A 20,140-nucleotide genomic window follows, 5' to 3' on the forward strand; every position below is an offset into this window, starting at 1 on the left:
TGTCAGCAAATCTATATTTTTTCTCTGTATTGCTGGCAATTAGTACATACGGACATACCACAAGTAGGTTTCAACCTTTCTAGTGGTGGATAGTCCCATCAATTACCAACTTTGCTGTGTCAGGCAGCCCACAGGGCAGGAAATAAATGTAATTCAAATAGAGCAGCATAAAGGAAACATTGTGGCTTGGTGTTGATGTTTATTTCAAATGTCGGTACTGAGGTGAGGAAAACAGATGGGAACAAGTCTTGAAACTTTCCAATCTGATGTGTCCAGATCCACACCACCACAGACCAGACAGTGATGTAAGTGATGTTCTCTCCCCTGTGCTTTCAACTTAGCACAGCATATTTAAAACACTGAGTATTATTCTTCAGTTGGTAATTGCAGGGCATTAATGTGTATGTAATTTCAATAATTTAACTTGAATTGGATGACGCTTACTGTTTGATTAGTTTAGCTTTTAGAAGTGTATGTGATTATGACCTAAAAGGCAGATTAATAGCTGGATTATGGTCTTATAGATCATACAATTCATTATATTCACACTGATCAATACCTGGCACCGGTTACTACAACGCCAGTATATATGTTTCATTCATTCAGATGGGCAGATCTATATTTTTGTTACTTTGCTTTTAAATGTATATCACGAGCAAGAGGCTTTATAGTGTCTATAAGCTACAGCTCCCCTTTATTTTCACTGGCGTCAGAGAATTCAGCACTTCTGAAATTATAAATATCTGAAATCAGATATTTATAAGCTTTAGTTATAAAGTCTATATTCTGAGTCTCAGAAGAAGCCATTACTTGCTAAAAGGTTTCCAAACTTCTGTGGACTACTGCTACCAAACTCTTCCTCAAATATATACGAAGGGATTACTGAGCAGTTTATTTTCAGGTAACAGTTTGAGCAGCAAGGGCGCAGACAAGTTGAAAGTGAGGATCTTGCTGTGTCAAATACTTTCTTTTATGTAGATGGAGCACCAACAGGGCACATAGAGGAAATCATTAGCTGCCTGGGTTACTGAGCAAAGTCCTGGTGCTGGGATGCAGCTAGGAAATGAGGTAGGGAGTCTTGAGAGAGGGGATTCACAAATACCTGGTTGGCTGACAAATAAATGGCCTTGCCTACCAAAAGCATGCCTAGCCTCATTTGGGACAGGGAGCTCTTTTCTTTTAATATGTTTAAACAGCACTTTGTATAATTAACATACACATATATCAATATCTCCATATTTGCATAAAATAAAGTAATTTGCTCAGATATAGGCCCTATGTGTGAGGCTGCAAGACTCTGGATGCTCAGAATGAGTGAACAGGAAAGAAAGGAAATAAAAGGAAAGAAATGCAGAGTATTGAGAACCATACCCCCACGAGTTGCCTTGACTTCTTTGCGTAGCACCATACCCCAATGCAGCATTAAACAATGGGTGAATTTGTGGAACAAGATGAAGTCCCTGCCCTGGAGAGATTACATTTGTAGCAGTCAAACACTCTGAGGCAGAACAAACACCTAGAGAGGTTTATAGCTTTTTATTGTAACACAGGTGGCTGCATTGCCAGATGTATGATACAGAATTGCTCTTCTTATTATCCTAACTTTATTTAGAATTGAAAACACATTGTTGTAACAATCTCTCAGTTTTAAATGGAACAAGGTATTGTTCAAAATTAATGTTAACCTCAGAGATGACGAGCATGCTGAGTTTCATGAGACTTCCTTTAATATTCTCCTTTTTCTGCATGAGTTTTAAATTTGACCTCAAAGAGCTATTTTAAAAAGAGAAGGACTATACCATCTTTAAATTTTCTAGAGTCTGGATTTCACTAATCCTGACTTCAGACATCAAAGAGCAAGGATATATTAGATTCCCCAAGGAACTCATTTAATTGTGTGAGTATCTATAACGTATAGCTTTTTTTTCTGTTATTGTTTTATTTTTTTTTTCTCAGCTCAGAACTTTTCTGTTCTGATTTTTTTTACATGAAAAATACAGGATTCTACTCACTTTAAAAACACAGTATTAGAAATTAAAGAATCCTTTCAGTTTATATCAAAAAAAAAATAGAGAAATATTTTCTGAATGGAATCAAAATTTCTGCAACACAGCTGAAGACAGCTGGTATGCTACAAGGAACGCTCCACCCATCCACAGTGCTTTCAGTATGCACCCGTCTTCCTCAAACAACCTCTTCAATACCTCAACTTTTCCTCAAATCCTTTCAAGTGGACAGCTTGAAAATCTGAACACATCCTTGCAATCTGGACAGTATTTTTGCACACAGGAAAATCTAAATACCAAATGATTCTGGCACAGAATCCAGTAGTTCAAAGAGAAATTCCAGCACCTATTTTAGAGAAGCATGGCCTTTAATTAAGGAACACTGATTTGAGCAAATTTTCAATGCAATTCTTCCCATTTCCACAGTATTTTCTTCAACTTCTATCAAACATTCACTTTCGAAGAAGACACAATTAAATGGATGTTCCAGCAGCAAAGAAGTTCTTATACATTTTCAGACACCTCCTGATTTGTGTCAGAAATGAATGGTTAGTTTGCAGCTTCATAAATTAGTTACATTGAACAATTTCCACCCCTGCAACTTGTGCTGAGAGGAATGCAGTGACAGATAGATTCTGTGCCGTGTTTGCCTATGAGATGATTTTCTTGAAGTCTCATAATGAGTTGTATTTGGCAGGATTAATGAGTATTATAATGGCAAATGGATGTTTGCAGCTCAGTTGTGTTCCATCACATAGTAACATGGGGTTTCTAGTCCCTTGGAGGCCATAATTGGTGGCATTAATGCAGTTTTTAATTATGCTTCTTGAAAAAATGAATTGAGACCAAAACAAAAGCTAAGTGTTCATCTCTCTGTAGTGCTGTGGGGTGTAAACACAAGACCATTGCTGTCTCTGATATCCATGTTTTGAATTGTATAGGATATTTGGCTGAAACTTGATTTGGGAATATTTGTATTTTTACACAGTTAAATAGCTTTTTAATTATAAGATGCAGGGGGTATTTTTCCCCAGAGAGACTCATCAAAATAGCATGCTGTACATGGAACTGTTTGCATAGTAGATTACATTATTCCAAATGCAGCTTCATAGCCACAGTGAGTGTCCTTAGGTCTTCATTTATTTAACAGGAGAGAGTGTGAATCCTCCTCACTTTTCCAGGATGCCCATACATGAAAGCATTTTGGTGAGTGATGAGTCACTGCCTATAACACTATACCACATGACAGTTTGGATTTATCTTCAGGCTCTGGTGGCCAACACTTTTTTTAGTGCAATAGCTCAACATCTTCCACAAGACTCCCAACATCAAAAACACAACTGCCTGTGTAACAGTGAAAAAAACAATCAAATAAATAAGTAAATAAATAAATAAATAGATTCCTAAGGAAATCACGTCAGAAAATAATAAAATGTAAAAATAACTGTAAAATATAAGTGTAAAATATAAAATGATATCTGGTGGACATCATTACTGTTTCATTCTCATGGAACTATTGATAAATCAAAAGGTAAAACAGAGAGGCTTAATTAAATGGTTAATTAGTTACAGAATATTTATTTAATGGTCTATCTGATTTCCTGCCGTGCTCTTTAACATTTTCTCCAGCCTGCCGCAGTGTCATAGAAGAGATAATGTAACTAGAATTGCCATTTCTTACGTGGTACATTAAATTGGGATGAACTCCTGATCTAGGCATCTCTTTTTTATATCAGCTTTAGTGAATGTAACTCACTTTTGATCCTGGTAGTTTTCCATTAAATTCACAATATATCAATAGAGATATATGAATCATTTGTGGGGGCTCCTATCACTTTATATTGTTCCCAAAGCACTAGAATGCACCAGGCAAAAGCCTGCATGAAGGTGAGGCTTCCAGATATTTACATACTGACTGTTAAGAATACTTTTAGTCTTACTCTGTTGGTAAAGGAGATGTGGGATCAACCCCAGGTGCATACATGAATTCCTTTGTGATAAAGTTGTCAACGCAGAAGAATGAGTCTTTTTTTGTCTTTTTTTTTAATTTTTAATTTTTTTTTACTTTTTATTTTGTCTTTATTCTTGGAGAAATGTATGTCATTGCATGCATACAGATTGTAAAGAAACCAGATGATAATGTATTCCAGATGATAGACAATGTCTAGGAGAATTTCAAATGCTTTACTTCTGTCAAATGGATTTACTAGTTCTCCATTGATTGTATAATGGGAATTCACACACCTGCACTTGCAAAAATCTACAGGCAAATACCTAAATTTAAGTTTCTTAATCTCTAACACATTTTAAGTGAAATTTACTCAATAGGACCTGTCTGCAAAACCACCAGTTTCTTGACTGATTGGTAGATTGAGAGCAACCTGAATTCTTATTACTGTTTTTTTTTATTATTGTTATTTGCATAATCACAAGTGGAAGTCCTCATTTTCATGCTTTGCGAGGTTCAAGTAAAAAATAAAGCATAATTTGAGGAATAGGACATGCAGAACAGGACAAGAACAAAACAGTGAAATAACAACACACTCCAAGATCACACAAAGCTAAACAACTTGTTCTGGGTTTAATAGGAATATTTGAGATATTGGAAAAATAACTGTGCTTGCAAAATCCACTATAGCACTTGGGGTTTGCTGATGTGCTCCCCTGTCCTACTGATCTTTAGAGAGGGGTCCCTAACCTGTGTGTGCAGGAAGATTTATGTTCTTCAAAACCAGCAAGGGGCCACAAGAGTCACCACATTTCTTCCTATGGTTTGAAAGGAGGTGGGTCCCTATCACCCTTCTCTTTCTGAGTCCCATCTGAATACTCCAGGTAGATCATCTTGGCATTAAAGTTCCTGTTTCTTCTTTAATGCATCACTTCTGCTAAAATTCAAACACACCCAATAGAAAAATATGGACTTCATGCCATGAGATTAAAAGTGAAGTCAAAAACTGTAAATAAAAAATTAAATATCATTTTAGAGCCCCAAAGGCTCTGGTGCGTGGGAGAAAAACTGCTGGTAGGCTCTGAGCCCTGGTCCCACAGCAGCCCTTCTGCTTGGGTCTCAGAGAAATGCATGTTCTCCTTTCACCCTCTTCTTCTTCATCTCATTTCAGAGCCTTTTCCTGTCATTTATCCAGCAGATTTGATGGCCTGTATTCTGGCATGGCATATCTATTTTTTTCACATGTTCCAACACAGTGTGAATTCCTCTCAAATTCCTTTGCCCTTTGGAGTAGTTTCAGCAACAAATGCAATTGAAGTTGATGAACTTTTTCCTGCTAAAAGAAAGCCATCATACTTTAAAATGATGGTTGCATTATTATATAAGTCACTGGATCTCCTTGATTGCCAAAAACTCTGACTCCTGAGAAACGTCTCCCAGCCTCCTCAGACAGGTTCATGTCTCCTTTCCCCAGAATAATACACTAAGGTGGATGATGCTAAATTGATCCTTGCAGATTTTTTTTTTTTAATTTCTGCATTGAGCACAATGTTTCTGTTTTGTGAAATACTGAGGAGAAAACACAATTTCACTTTTTTGCCCTTCTTATCCCTCATTATCTTTTACCTTCTGTGTGGGACAAATAGACTATGGGGGCTGCCACCTGCTGCCTACTGCTCCATGAGCAGAGAAAACTGCAGTCACAAACCTATGCCAGCCACTCCTTCTGCTTTTTCAAATCGCTTAACTTAAATAGCTCAATGTAAACTATCCTATGCTTTATCACAAATACTACATTAAGTATAAGGTACTTAAAATTCATAAAGCAGGCAAGTCTAAAAAGCAATATTGACCTCCAGCATTTTTTATAATAAACTCTGGCTCTTACTTCCAAGAGTTTGAAGTCTAAGAGACTCCTAAGGTTTGGTTTGAATTTTGGCCCAAAGAATGAGAGAAAACAGGTACCTCTTTGAATATAATCTCCACATCTGAATGTACCTAGCCTTTTCAGAAAGATCTTCCTAGACCCCAATTCTGCCTGCTAATCCAAAAGGCAATTTTCACTTCCTTTATTGCTAGGGCGGCCTAATAAGCCATACCAGTAAGTCAACACAATACCACTATCAGCTCTTTTTTCTGGATGTGGTAACTCCTTCTACAAAAATAGGCTGGCAGAAGAAACTCACTCTCCTTTTACAGTTAATGATACTGTAAAATGCTGAAAGAAGATAAGGTGTCCCAGGTTATAAAAGTGATCAATAGTAAGCAATCAGGAGGCCAAAGCTCTTAATGTTTATTTTACAGGGTAAGAAGTTATAGGGAATGCTAGCTAGCTGGATAAAAGCACAGTCTAGCTGTGGGGGTGTTATGCAGCAGTTAATTCATCCTAGAACTGGATTAACTATGAAAATGAAAAAGTTGCTTCTCTAGTCATGGAGGATGGTTTGTAGGCCCCCATAAATCAGGCAGAAAGCTGCTGAGGGTGGAGAGGCTTATGTATATAAAGTCTCAACCTCATGAGGCTTGTACCTGCTTATCAGAAAAAGAAAAAAAATCTGAAGGCGAATAAGTCAGCTACATGCAGAAACAAAATATATGATCTTATGCACTGCGGATAAACAAAATCTCTGGGAAATAAGTGTTCAATACGTGGCAAAAAATACGTATCAAAATGAAAAATATTATCTGACATTGGAAAGGAGACTGCTGCAGGATTTCTTTTAAGCATAATGTAACATTAGGTCTTTGGCAAAAAGACCTAACTTTAATTATCAATGCCCTAGTCGGTCTGTTCAGGCTCTGCTTTTCTATGCATAATGCAGTCAAATCTCTACACATCTTTTTTTCGGTGAGTTGATTCCATTGTGTATATTTGAGCAAAATCATCTGCACATTTTTTACAGTGGGCTGGATCTGTGTGGTCTTTACTCTCTCATCAGGAAATAAATCTCACATAATATCAGTAGAGCAGGCTATGGCAGAAGCAGTCACCTCCCATTTGCATTAACATTGCTTGTTTATTTTATCCAATGCCTTTTGCACATTTAGCATATTTTAAAGGATATGTCAGCCATATTATAATGCTTTCCTTCTACACAAGTACTACAGATATAAATCCTTTATATGCTTTCTCCAAACTCACTTACAAATGCCCATTGAAAATGTCCATTTAAATGATGGTAATGATAGTGGAGTCTAATATGCAGGAAGATTTTCCTATTATCTTATTTTTAGAGTATTTTATTAATAACATATTGATATAAAAGATAAGAACATTTTACCTCCATAAATTTGTACATGCAATTTGTTCTTTTCACTGCACAAACGTATTTAGGATGCCACTCAGTAGTACTGATTGAATATTTATTTAAACAAATATCAGTATTACCCAACTAGCTGGAAAATCCATGAGTTTGGTTTTGATAGCAGAGCATTTCTCAAAAATTTATGTGTGCATTCAAATGTTGGTGCTTTGGATATAGGCTAAAGTATTTGCTTTATATGTATTATTTTGTTTGAATACAAGGAAGCTGGTTTGATTTGTATGTTTCCCCCTTATAGAATTGTTCCAAGGCTCTGTCAGAGATCACGTAGAGTAATTTTTCCCATCAATCTTTGCTGTGCAGCCATGCACGAATGCAGTAGGAAAAAGGGGGCAGAAATCAAATCACTTAATTGCAGCATTTTTCATCTACATCTTTTGTTTTATGGTGGTAAAGGCCCCGAAGTAGCCTACCATGATTCATGGCTGTCACTGCTGCCGTTAGCAGTTCAATCTTTCATTCTAGGCATTTTGGTACTGAAAGTACCTACACAATTACTTTGATGAATATGACTTGTTTGTTTTTTTGCCCATTTTTAGCAGAGAGAGGTTGTGCTTAATACAGACATTTAAATAAGATAGCATTCATGCCTGCTGCATTCGCACTGTTTCCAAAGTTGTGGATGCAGTTTATGAATATGAGCATTTTTCCAAAGGAATGAAAGTATGCTAAATGTACCCATTTTATTAAATCCTCCTCTTAATAAGTTTATATAATCAAAAAATGACAAAGGCTTCTTCCATAAAAAAAGGAATAATCACCTCAGCTCTGATACTGAAAACTTCCTTTAAATCTTAATATTTTATTTTTTGGGCGAGGGTGGTATGACAAAGACAATGAAGCAGGGCACATAGTAATGCTCATAAAAGTGATTTTTCTTTTGTGGTTTACACATGTATCATAGGAAGTGATTAGTAATTTATACATATTAGGAGAAGGTCCAAAGGAACAAAGATTTCAAAAAAGTGGGGGTTTTTTTGTTTTTTTTTTGTTTTTTTTTTTTTAACTCTGCACTCTCTGCATTAAATACATCCCTTTTCTGAGATAGGAAGGAGGCAAGCTTTTGGGGTTTTGTTATCTCATTCTAAATCAAATTTCTAGCATATATTTTGGCATGGGAATCCATTGAGAAGACAAATGCCCATTTTTAGGCTAGAGTATAAGTGAAAACAGTTATTTGTATGGATCCTCAAAGAAGAGTAATCTATCCTTCTTCAAAAATGGTCATTTCAATTCAATAGAAGGGGCTCTGTTTCCTGTCTTATATTTGAAACACGGGACTCTTTTTTACTCGTGTTCCTATTAGTTTATTTTATTGTGCTGTTTTCTTTGAATTACCAGTACAAAGTTATTTATGTCTGATATCCACATAGTCAGCCAGAAGGCAGGGGATGCCTGCGTTGTACAATGGGAATTCTGGTCAATGTGCTCAGGACTACTGTGTTGCTTTGATGTGGAATTCTCTTTTTGAAAGGCCAACATCACACCCAGGCTCAAAATAATCTTAGACTTAAATGTAAAGGACTCTTAGAATGAGATAAAACCCTTATAAAACATTAATATAAATCTTATAGCTAAAACTCAGAAAAGTAATTAAAGCAAATTTCATAGAATCATGACCATGATCCAAAATGTGCCATGTAATCTGCCACCCTCAGACCTGTGGAGTAAAAACAGTTTGACAGAGGTACACTAGAGGCTGCTGCTTTCAAGATGACTTTCAGTATGCACTATTCAGTTTCACCAACCCTGTTACAGAGACATAATTATACCAAGGTGGGAAGATTACTGGGGGACTTACGACAACAGTAAAACTGAGCAGCTGCAGAAGTGCTTATGGGAGAAACTTGAATATTTACCTTTGGGGATGTGAATGTGAGTTAAAAGGTTGGTGATTTAATGCTGAAAAAAATCAGGGAATAAAAATAGTAGGTGAGTGTAAATCTCTGAGAATCACAACTTTGGGGTATGGAAATAATGAGATGGTCACCTCGTATTACACCAAGCAATGGCACTATCCCTCAAAACTACCAAAAGAGCCTTCTGAACTGGTGCCTTGGAGGCCATATCCTCCTCCAGAGCCAATTTCACTTTCTGCTTCCTGGTGTCACTGATTAATAAGCAACTGTGCAGTGAAATAAAACCATGGCAAAATAATTGAATGAGTGGTTAGTCACTTAGATTCATCATAATATAGTTGGTGTTTGCCTTCTCATCACTGTTTGGTTCACAGACTATTGCTGGATTTAAAGAAGCAGCAGCCATCCCATCTGTGTGAACATCACTGTATGTACACTTCTGTCAAAGTGTCAGGGTAAATGGATGTAGGAGTATATGACATTAAAGGAAGAAAGGCAATTAATTTCATATTTTCTTTATTAAACACAGATTTTCAACAGAGAGAGAGTTACCAGTGCTTATGTGGTACAACAAAACAATAAATCCAATCCTGATCCTTCAGAGTCCTGCTAAATGTGCAGCTCTTCCATATGAGGAGAAGTCTTCAGGTCTTGGTGGCACCAAGATACAGGTAGGGACTGTTACCCGCAGCTGGATCTCACTGGGGCAGCAGTTCAGAACTAAAAGGTAATGAGGTGCTCCTCAGGCAGAAACACTTGCCTCTGCAGTTCATAACTAAAGCCACTGTCAGGAAAAAATGGCATTCGTGCACTGAGTTCTTCACCTTAGGCATGAAACTGTTAACAGAATCACTACTGTGGGCAAAGCATCCACAGTCTAATCCCAGCTGGACTAGTTCTGAGTTAGTTGAATTAATTGTTTATGTCTTTTTACTTTTATACCTGGTGGTCTTTGCTTTCAGGGCTGCACTCCAGGTCTGCAACTTGGTATTCCATGCAAGACCTGAGCACAGTGGAGTCTGCTTTACATTGCTCTGTGGAAAAAACAAACAACTACCAAAAGTCCCCAATAAACCTAAATGATTTGGAGCCTTTGCAAAAGTCTCAGAAGTCTTTAAATTCCTGATGGTGAGAGAGGTACCTAGAAAAATTTTCAGTAGTCTTTAGAGAGATAATCTCCGTTAATTTTAATTCGAATTAGGAATTTAGCATGCTTTTGACAGTCCCACTAGGTAGCTCTCTCCTGACACTACTTTATAAATACATTCTGCCTTAGATGCTACTTTAAAAATATAGTCCTTTGAAAAAAACATGGTGACTTCAAAAATATATTATCTCTCATGTTTTTGTAATACTGTATGCACATCCAACTATTAAAATAACACATGGAAATACACATGAATAGGCAGAACTGTGTAAATAAATCCATACCGAGCTATCAGTTTGCATTTTTGAGAGCAGAAGAATTTTCTCTTGTGACTCTCTCTAAAGTTAATAACCAATCATTATTCCATCATAAGTAATTTTAAATTTGTTTTAAAGAAAACAGTTAAAGACAGTAATAGGACAAAAGAAATTGAAAACGCTTATTTCCATGAATAATACCTCCAAATGTTACCTGTGGGATGTATCTTCCCAGTTATCAGGCAAGGAAGGACATACTAGTCTTATAATTTTCTTGAATTCCATGGTCTGATCATTACATACAATAACAAAGCTCAAAGCATCCAGGGAGGGGAAGAGACCATTGAATGAAGGCATTGGCAAATGTAGCAAATGGAGAAAACCACAGGCCGATTGGAAGTTGGCTAAGTAAAATAAATACGTTTTTTCATGGGGGAAACAAAGGGTGGGTCGACCTGCCGGGAAGCTGACAACACAGGTACGTCTGACTGGAACAGCTTCTTATTGGATGAGGGAATTAAGACAAGTTGTAGGACGAGGGCAGAGGCCCAGCTGCTGTCAGATGGGTACCTAGTTCCCCCTCCAGGAATGATTTGCCAAAAGCGGAATTTAGCCCTCCCTTTCACATAACCAGCCTGGGCTCTGCTGGCTTTTACTTGAGGTGCAAGAGGCAGGTGGGAGGGTCCAGAGGAAATGCTCTTTGGTGGTTCCTCCCCAAGTACCATCAGGGGTGTGCTATACCTCCACCTCCCAGTCACATGCAAGGGGTCTTTTTATGTTTTGAATCCCTGTGTGGATACTACATAATGGAGAGTAGTGTCCAGGCTGGAGATGAGAAGAGTGATATGGTATCAAGCTGTTAGGTAGTGGGGTGATAAAGCCAGCATTACTTACCAGGTTTAAATTCCATTCTGTAGTGATAATTAGGTAACTATCCAGGGAGAGTACCACATTTAATGAAATAGCACAAGAAAGGCTTTAAAAAAAAAAGCCTTTCTAAAAGTAAACTCACATTGTACTCAAATACAAGAGTAAGTCAAAGCATGTGGACTGTTTTGTGAAGCAGATGGATAAAAATGTGGTTAAGAGAGGAAGATGATTTGGATGTTGGAGAGGGGGCTGGCAGGCTGCCTATGTTAGTGATGCTAAGGAGTGCTGGAACACTTGATAATTTCAGAGCAAGTTAGTTTGCCACAGCTTACAACCTGCTCAGCGCTGGGGAAAGAGCTTGTTCTGTCTTCTCATCAGTATGTGGTATGGAATAATCACAGTGGTTACCTAACAGTGATGAAAAGCTGCAACAGCTAAGGGAAGGAGACTGCAAATCTGATTGAATGTGGGCATTTCAGGTTTGGAAATATGTGCTACCTACTAAAATGAGCTATCGACTAATTCTGAAAGAAATGTTATATGGGCTTAATGTTCATCTTCATCCACACTATAATGAGAAGGATTAGACTGGCTTCCATATGTGGAATATTTATTTCAGCAATACGGGAAAATGTATTTCCCTAATATTTTTTCTGTATGCACAAGGCCTTAAATTTTACAGATGTGATTAATGTTTTAATTTGCTGTTCTAGTGGGATACAAGTTTACCATACAATATAAATTACTTACAAAGAAATTTGCTTATATGGAGTTTAATTCATACACTGTTTAGCCACCATGTGTGGCATAGCTTTGCCTTCTCTATGGGATCAAGCAGTTGTGCATTGATTTGCAAAATAAAAAACACTCGGGTTGCACAAAGCATTTCTTAACAACCCAAGCCAGAGCATTTATGAAGCAAACTTGTGCCTGTTAGTGTTTATTTTAACATGAATTGGTAAACGGGATATTAATTGCAAGTTCTGAATTGGATTCCTGATGCAAATCATTCTGATTAACCAGTATTTTAAAAAAAATTGTCTATTACATACATTTTTGTAGATCTCATTTACACAGCAAAAGAATGACAAATTAAATACATGCCCCAAATAGCGTAAATCAACCTAGTTCATAGGTTAATTGTTTGAGGGTCCCTGGAATATGAACCCAACCAATGGTTGTGATAATAAATTTAAAATAAAAAAAAAAACAACCACAACCCCAAAGTATCTCAGAATATGTTTTATTTTTATTTACTTTTCAACACACAGCTGAAAATAACACAACCTCGGAATGCTATCAACTGATGCATGCTCTTTACTCTCCCAGTGGTGAAGTCTTTCACTGTTCCTGGTGCCCCAAAGATATCTGGGCTCTGCAAGACCAAGCAGAGGAACTACAGACAGCATATGAAGTGCCAACAGTGACTTAAAGTCTGTGTCATTCACACACAGTGGTTTTGATGTACCAAATACTTTACTAACTCTAATGTGAATAAACTTTCTGCCTGGGGATCTAAAGATTTTTTTGCTAATGGGCTTGCACTTTCAGAAAGTATTGAGAGCCATATTCTCTGGAGAAATATCCCCCAGTAAAGACCCTTGTTCAGAACCTTATTTTGTAATCTAATATAATTTTTTCTAACCACTTCTCATGTCAAATACATCAGCAATGTCGAGATGGTTTGGGAAATTAAATGGAAAGCTCCCTGGCCTGAAATGTTGCAGGCATTTCCAACCTCCTTTACAAAAATGGAAAGACAAAATATCAGTAGTATTTGGGGCCAAATGCTATTTTCATTGATACTCCAAAGGAGTCTTATTACTGATTTCAGCAGACAAAGGGTGTATAATTTTGTTAGGAGTCTTATATCTAAAAGAGATCCCCTATAATTTTTCATGGGGAAGACAGGTGAACAAAAATTTAAGTACATCCTCTCATCAGGGAAAGATGTTGATCTGGCAGCTGTGCACTTGGAGACAATGAACTCTGTTTTACATTTGTAATAATTTTCCAAAGTCCAGCATCTGAGGTAATAGAGGTTTTTACTTAAATATCAGGAAAGATAAACTTACACTAAGTCTTGGAAGCAAAATTTCTTCCTTACTGACCCACAAAGAGTACCACTACTCTGGTAGACTACATGACAACCTTCCACCTTTCTTCATTCTCTCCTTTCAAACAGGGTGTGAACACCAGTGTGTTCATCTGTGCTACAGCCAAGGTAATCTGATTTCATCTATTCACCATGTGTACAGCCATTATGTGTACAGAGTAACAGACAAAGCAAATATGGTCATAGAAAATACAAAACAGAAACTCTTTTGTTTCTGTAACTACTTCAGCAGGAGAGTGGAACTTGTTTTCAAGCCTTGTCCTATCTAATGCAATGTAAATACAGTATTCAGCATTTTTGTCCATTTCATTAAGCACTGCTCATTTCAATATAAGCCTTATTAGCTAATTAAACTATTTAATTAGTTATACTTGAGTTGCATTAAATTGCAATCACTTTCATCTGTTTTAATAGAAGATGTATTTTACATGTGTCCACAAATGCTGGCATGAATATTATTCCAGCTAGTATCCAGTGTAACTGGACAGCTTTCTGGAACATTTCAGCTTTCCTGAGCATTTCAGCAAGTAATCCTAATTCTTTCTAAATAGCTGCATGCTAATAATCACATTGCGGAAACATCACATGAATAATGACATTAAAGACTAAGTTAATGGTGACGATATGGGCTAACATGGACAGGACTTGGGCTAAAATGGATTTTACTTCACACATTTCAGGGTACATTATATATAGGGATATGTGTCTTTATACAGTAAAATTTATCTCTACCTAAACTCCAGCTTTCCTATTCCCTAATACTCTATGTTTCTTTTTTACTTTGCAAAAAAATCCAGACTCTTTTTTGGCCTGATGTCATGTGACACAAGGGAATTTGACAAGGGATATAGGACATTTCACCAGTGTGACTTAGTGCAGAATGACTAAAACACTGCCATGGTGTTCATTCCATTTGAGTGCTCTTTGATAATCTCAAAAAGGGCAGAGTAGGACAGCAGTATGCACTCACCACCTCAGAGGTATGCACTGAGCTTTCAGTCCAGTTGCACGAATGCAGGCATTAAAGGTCATTGGAGATCCCAAAGGGTCATCCACCTGGCATCTAGCTGCCAGGCTAGAGGTCTGGTCAGCTCCATATATTCTGTATATTGCAGGCCAGCTCCATATGCAGCTTTATAAAGTCCATAATCAAAGCTCATGAAACATCACAACTTTCTCATCCTACTACAAATAACTGAGAAGGACTCATTGGTACTCCCGTTTAGGACCTAAGGCAGCAACACAAATGTGGACCTGATTTAGGTCTTAGAAATGATAAATGGCTGTGTTTGTTCTATAACTTTGTCATTACTCGTTCCTCTATTAAGGACACTCAGGCAAACCTCTGTAAATCAAAGACATTATTATATTCAGCATAACAGACTATTACATATGGAATAAGAGATGCCTGGGAATTATTTCCAGAATATGGTGTGAGAATCTTGAAATCTGTGCCACTGATCAGGGCAGACGGGTTTTGAATAGGTGATTTTTGAGGTCCCTTCCAACCCAAGCCATGTGACTCTATGGTTGTGTTGACATAATTTTCAGTCAGGCCTTGAGAACCTTGGACTGTACCAATCTCTTTGCCACGGGCAAGATTGTCTAAGCATTTCAGTAGGTTTGAGTTTTGGTTTGTATTTTTTCCAGTATAGAACTCACGGTCAGATTTAAAGCTGCAGAATTTTAGGGTGTTTTTTGTCTTCTCATTAGCCTTGGATTAGCTTTGTCTCTGGGGTTTTGATTGTCAGTGATACCTGGGAAGGTAGAATGAAATTCAGTCAGTTCCCTCCTCATCATTTCAAGGATGGGTCAGTGGAGGACCACTGAGATAGGCAAAGGACCATCTGGAGCATTGCCCAGGGCAAATCAGCCAGCCCCACATATTACAACTACCTTTATAAAAGAAAAAAAAAAGGGTAACCATTGCAGTTCACTCAATTCTGAGAGGAATGGAAGGCCCAATACGCTGACAGGACCCATCCCAAAGGGAAGTCTCCTGACTCCCTGGGGCCAAGGTAAGGGACATTACAAGCAAAGTCCCTGATCTGGTACAGCCCTCAGATCATTGCCCCCCATTAGTCCTTCAGGTTTGGAGTGATGGGGTTGAAGGAAGAAGTTCCAAGATGATTTAATAGGACTACAGGGTACTGGGGCATTTGGCCAAAGGAGGCGGTGCACAGATTGTGCTCTCAATTATTTCCATACTGTGGATGAATACAGTAAGAAATAGGAAAACTAGCCTGATTAATATATGGCTAAGAGGCTGGTGTCATAGTTGGAAATTTGGGGGGTATTGGCCATGGGGCAGTTTACAGGGCACAAGGCCTGCTGATGACAAATTGGGTCCACCAGTCTCAGCAAAATAAAAGGATTATGACCCACGAGCTGGTGGGGATGACTGAGAGGGTTTAAAACTAGGTTTGAAGGGCATACAGCCAGGCCCACTAGAGATGCATTTAGGTGTGGCTGGGCTGTGTCCAGGGCACCGATGCAAGCAGTATGGGCAATAAACATGATGAGTTGGAAACCACTGTGCAACAGGGAAGCTAGGATGGGAATACCATCATAGAAATGTGGTGGAATGACTCAACTGGAATGCTACAACGGATGGCTACAAGCTCTTTAGAAGAGATAGGTGGAGAGGGAGAGGCAGTGGGATGGTTCTTTACACTAGTGATTGTTATGATTGTATTGAAATCAGTGACAATGATGACAAAGTTGAGTGCCTCTGTGTGAAGATCAGGGGGAAGGTCAGCAGGTTGGCTGATCTGGTAGGAATCTGTTACCCTTAACAAGAATGCACAAGGTGCACTCTGCAGCAGAGTGGAGACAGGAGGTTTCTAGAGTGTGTGGAAGATAACTGCCCCCCGATAGCTAGTGACTGATCCTACCAGGGGATGTACCCTGCTAGATCTCTTGTGAACAGAGAAGGACTTGTGGGTGATATTGGAGGCTGTATTGGACACAGCAATCACAAACCAATAGAGTTTTCAATACTTGGGGAAGTTAGAAGGGGTGGCAGCAGAACTGACACCTTGGGCTTCCAGCAAACAGATTTTGGCCTGTTTAGGAGATTGATTGACAGAGTCCTGTGGGAGTCACAGGACTCCTGGAGGGCAGAGGAGTTCAGGAAGGCTGCACATGATTCAAAAAGAAATTTTAAAGATATGGAAACAGGCTGTCCCCATGGGTCACAAGACAAGCCAGCAGCAGAAATGAATGGCCTGTTAAACAGAAAACTAGGGCTGAAACTCAGGGGAAAAAAGAAGACTGTATCACCACTAGAAGGAGGGGCAGGTAGCTTGTGGGTACTACAGAGATGTTGCAAAGTTAGGTAGGGAGAAAATCAGAAAGTACAACCTAGAACTTAATTTGGCAGCTACAATTAAAGGCAACAGAAAAAAGTTTCTATAAATACATTGGCAGCAAAAGGAGGGCTAAGAAGCGGCTACATCTTTTGCTGGATACAGGGGGTAGCAAAGTTTCAGGGGATGTGGAAAAGGCTGAGGTGTTTAATGCTTTCATTGCCTCAGTCTTTTCTACCAAAAGCAGCTGTCCTCAAGATATCCAGCTCCCAGACCTGGAAGTTAGTGGCAGAGAGCTAAGTGAAGCCTCCATAACACAGGAAGAAATGGTTAGAGACCAGCTATGCCAATTAGACACACAACTCTATGGGCCCAGATGGGATGCACCCAAGACAAATGAGGAAGATGGTGAAAGAGCTTGCCAAGCCACCTTCAATCATTTACCAGCAGTCCTGGCTAGCCAGAAAAGTCCCATTTGCACAGGCAGGACTGCAAATCACCCAGCTGTATGCTTTGTATCTTTTGTAAGCTTGTAATGCAACGGTTCTTGAGAGTAGCAGGGATTTTTGTTCAGGGATGTGAGGACAATCATCACAACTTCTTCCTGACTGTGCATCTTGTGCATGATACTACCATTAGCTAGCCCCTCATGTGGAGGTAAGCACTCTCATATAATCTCTCCGTAGACATAGTGCTCTGAAATCATGTTTTCTGAGTGAGTTTTGGTTTTTTTTAGATAGCAAATTAGATATACTCTGGATGAAAGTCTCTTCTTCAGCATCCTATACCAGAAAATCAGGAAGAATAAGCATTATTCATTTGTAGCATACTGACTGCTTTAAACACTCCTTCCTTGATATGAATTCTAAGTTTTTGAAGCACCCTACATGCTTTAAGTGATGCTGTGTAAAAGTAATGCATTTGGATATTTAGGTTTCACTTTCATCATACTATTTTTAAAACCAAAATTGTTGTGGTTACACACTGCAAAATAAATTTTTTCAAAGACCCCATGTTTTGAACCAAGGTTTATCCAGGCAATTAGTGGGAGAACCAAAGTGCTGGAGACCCTCACCATTAGCTGTAATCACTCTGATGCTTCAGATTTGGGGACCCAAGAGCTAAATAGTCATTTTAGTCTAAGGATGAAGGTGGAGTTTATTTGCACAATAAATTGGTAATTTTCCTTTTAAGCTGAATCCTGTTTGTGTTACTTGAGGTTTACCTATCATGTGGGCTTGCTTTTTGGTTACGGGAAAAATAAGATTGGATTTTCAGAAACCTATGTAACAACTACTCATGTTCTCAGCACCATTTGGGTGGGTAACTTTGGTAACAATGTGTGGCAAAAGTTACCTAATTCTGAAAATAGAACGTATGAAAAATTGGAGATTTTTAGACAGATTTGTGTGCCAAATCTTTAAAAAAAAAAGAAAATAATAAATGAAAATGTTGTTGCAGTCTTCAATATAGAACTGTAAGGCAATGATATAAAGGGACATGCATGTTAATTGTGGTATAAATGGTATATTTAGTATGTATTATCTTGCTCTATAAGTTTCAGAAGGTTCAAGAAGCTTTGGGAAGGTGGTTATGGGTTTTTTTAAGAAAAACATTCTTTATTAAAAAGAGTATATAGAAAACCTGGCACATAATAAGAAATAGAAAAATACTGGCAGAAATACATGTTAGGGGCTAGCGGACTGTGTACAGTAAGCCAAGAGCAAAATGTAATCAGAAGTTGGATGCTGACATCCAGGAGGAGTGAAAAATGTTGAGATCTTCTCAAAAAATGACAAAAATCTTCTCTGAAAAACCAATTACAAATGCAAAGGTAAAAAGGAACACTCATTCTTCAATTTTTTTTCCTCCAAGCCTCCACAAAAATAACAAATCTATATATCTCACTTCAGTAAATATGTTATAACAAATATAATTTCTACTTCTTCATGACCATGCACTCTCTTTCTGCAGTATTTTTGTCTTCATACATCATGGTAGATACATCAGCTGAACAACAGGTAGGGATGACCAGAATCCTATGCCTTGTCTTGAAGATCACAACTCATTTTTATCTGGCAAAGTTGCAAATATTCTGACAATTTTTGTCAGTATAGAAGTGACAGAAGTACTGTTCTATAAATGTTACAAGAATTTGAGGATTTTAGAATGTATAAACATTTTCTTTTACAAATACAATCATCTAAGTTGGAAAAAAAGAGACCTAGGCATTTTCGTGTGTATGTATGAAACGCAATCTAAATGTGCAAATTCCATCCTGAGGATTTTAATTATATAAAAATTTTTATAGAGATCATATTGTATTTCTATTATTTTATCTTCCTTCTTACCAATTTATTTATATCAGAAAATATTAACAAGTTTTTCTTGGTTTTGCCATAACATACTCAAGCCACCAAACTAACCCCTACTGACTGTGATGAGCAGTTAAAATATAATCTTGGATTTAACAAGGCGTTCTCATTAAAGAGTATGAACTTTTGTGAATAAGTGTTTATGAGACAGAGACAATAATGGAAAATCTTTTTGCTGTCTCACAAAAGATGTTTTGTGTTTCTTAATTTCAGTAGTTTTTTGTTTTACAAGAAGTCAAAAATTCAGTATATAGAACTACTATCAATAAATAACTATGCTAAATATATGGAAGCAAAAGGTGGATGAAGCAGAATAATTATTACTTGTATATGAATTTTTCATGAGGAACAAAAATTACGGAAGTTGCCAGTTTTATGAAATCCATTACTATATCCAAATTTGCTGTGATTCAGTCACATTTTCTTCAAAACTGTTGTTACAAAAATCATGTCCATAAATACATGGATTTATGCTACCCAAATAACAATGCTATATCTACCAAAAAAAAAAAATCACAACAAATACAATTTCATAACAAAAATAAAGCCTTTTTCTTATCCTTTCTCCTTGACCTGTGTGTTTCTCCTTCCATTGCAGTGGATACAGAGGCATAGGTCAATACAGTGCTAGCACTTTTGTAAGGCAAGAATAACCAGTAACATAATCAGATGAACAGAAGAAAGTGAGTAGGATGGTGAAAGAGCTGTGCACATAGACACTACGCTTTGCTTTCAATATCCTTTAACTAAGTAGCAGACCTCTTGTGTATTTAAGCCAGGTCACTGATAGTCTCTGATCTAAACTGAACCAGTGACCTAAGTGTGAAAAGCTGAGGGGGCCACTGCTGACAATACAACTTGGAGATTCAGACATCAGGATAATGTGTTGGATAATATGGCCTTCTTTAACATCATAGGGTCAACAGTAGTC

The sequence above is a fragment of the Motacilla alba genome, chromosome 3 (genome assembly GCF_015832195.1).
Source record: "Motacilla alba alba isolate MOTALB_02 chromosome 3, Motacilla_alba_V1.0_pri, whole genome shotgun sequence".
Taxonomy (NCBI): Eukaryota; Metazoa; Chordata; class Aves; order Passeriformes; family Motacillidae; genus Motacilla; species Motacilla alba.